A 1,638-nucleotide genomic window follows, 5' to 3' on the forward strand; every position below is an offset into this window, starting at 1 on the left:
TGTTATTAATTATTATTATTATTATTATTGTATTTGGCTACTCTCATTTCAAAATTGTACTTTTAACATGTTGGGAAAAAAGGCTTTTTCTTACTCTATTGTTTCAGTTCTGTTTATGTATTTGCAATATACCACAAAATAATTTTGTCTGATTTTAAAGGTTTCTGTTGTTTGTATTCTAATTTTGATGTAAATCAGTATACAGCATTGCCACGACAAACCAYACAACAATAAACTTTCCATGAGGGACATTTTGCATTAACTTATTTTTTTTATCAGTTATTATTATGGCTGGTCTGTTTAGTTAAAATTTTACTTGTATTTGAGTTAATTAGAATTTTTAATGAGCCTTTTTTGTTACAATTTTTCTATAGAGGTAGGCTATGTTTGCATTTCTATTTTACTTTTGAATTGAACTTGTAATGTCTGGTGTCAGTTTTCTGATCTTGTTCTCTCTTTTTAAGTTAGACCCCAGAGGGACGGTTTCCAGTCAGGTGTTTTCTTTCTGTCACACAAGCAAGAAGCTCGAAAACTGCGCTGTGTCCCAGCAATTAAAACWCCAATACCCACAATTCTCTGCGCATTTACGTCTGTCCCTGCCGTCATGGTAACCAAAGGGCTTGCTGGGAACTTTTGGCTCCTCCCCACTATGACAGCTAGCTCCCATTTTCCAAAGATTTCGCGAGATTTGCGGGTTGGCGTGTGGAAACATTATTGTCTGCCAAACGAACCGAAAAATAAGGACATGAAATCAGCTTGAAGGTAATAAATTATGTTCCACACAAGGAATAAGGTCATGAACATTCAGTTATTCGCGGCGTTTGTTAGCTGCTGTCGGGGGGAGAGTGTGGAGGAGCGGATATGAACGCCTCCGCTTTGCCTTCAGTAACATCTGCRTTATGAACTGTCTGACAGATAATCTGCCGGGTTTGCTGTGGCATTTTAGTCCAGGAGAAGTTAGTTTCTGCTCAAAACGTGACTCCCCTCGGCATTTTTGTATTATGTAATTTGTAAAGCATACAAACGTCACGTTTCATCTCATCTTTTCTTACCAAAACGGCTAGCCTCTCATATGCTCTCAGATATTTTTACTGACCAACTAACTAAATATCTCAATCACATCCTTGCTGAAGATTGATGCGACCTCCAGAGTTTGCCTTAAATACACAGGAAGTTGTTCCAACAAGCCAGCTCATTGGTTGTTGGAGCTGTCAATCTTTTGAGCAGACTTTCTCTCTATTACAGTGTTTTTCAACCCTGCCTGGTCCAAAGCACAMTGCCCTGCATGTTTTAGATGTTTCCTTGCTTCAACACAGCTGATTTCAGTTGGAAACTAATTAGCAGGCTTTTGATGAACTGCAATCATCTGAATCAGGTGTGTCCAATGAATTTAAAAAAGGGAAAGGAATTCAAATATCTGGGGCTCTGGTTTGATTCTAAACTCTTATGGGGTTGTCACATTGATAAAATAGTAGGAAAATGTAAAAATTATAATAAATATTATGAGGTGCCTTAGAGCAGTGGTTCCCAAACTTTTTATCATCTGACCCACAAAATATCCATGGCAAAAACTTGTGACCCCAAATATTACTGGTCTGAGGACACAAACTTCATTAATAACCCTAAAAACACAGGCTT

At 37.6% G+C, this 1,638-nt stretch overlaps 1 protein-coding gene across 1 annotated transcript in view; it reads left to right on the plus strand.

Annotated features, from left to right (window-relative positions):
• Positions 1 to 701: 701 nt before the first annotated feature.
• Positions 702 to 1,638, plus strand: part of LOC106515005 (spindlin-1) — a gene marked incomplete in the record, with an annotated part of 6,937 nt that continues 6,000 nt past the window's right edge. Inside the window, 1 exon segment of the mRNA XM_014004570.1 lies at positions 702 to 762.

The sequence above is a fragment of the Austrofundulus limnaeus genome, unplaced genomic scaffold, assembly GCF_001266775.1.
Source record: "Austrofundulus limnaeus strain Quisiro unplaced genomic scaffold, Austrofundulus_limnaeus-1.0 Scaffold25, whole genome shotgun sequence".
NCBI classification, from domain to species: Eukaryota; Metazoa; Chordata; class Actinopteri; order Cyprinodontiformes; family Rivulidae; genus Austrofundulus; species Austrofundulus limnaeus.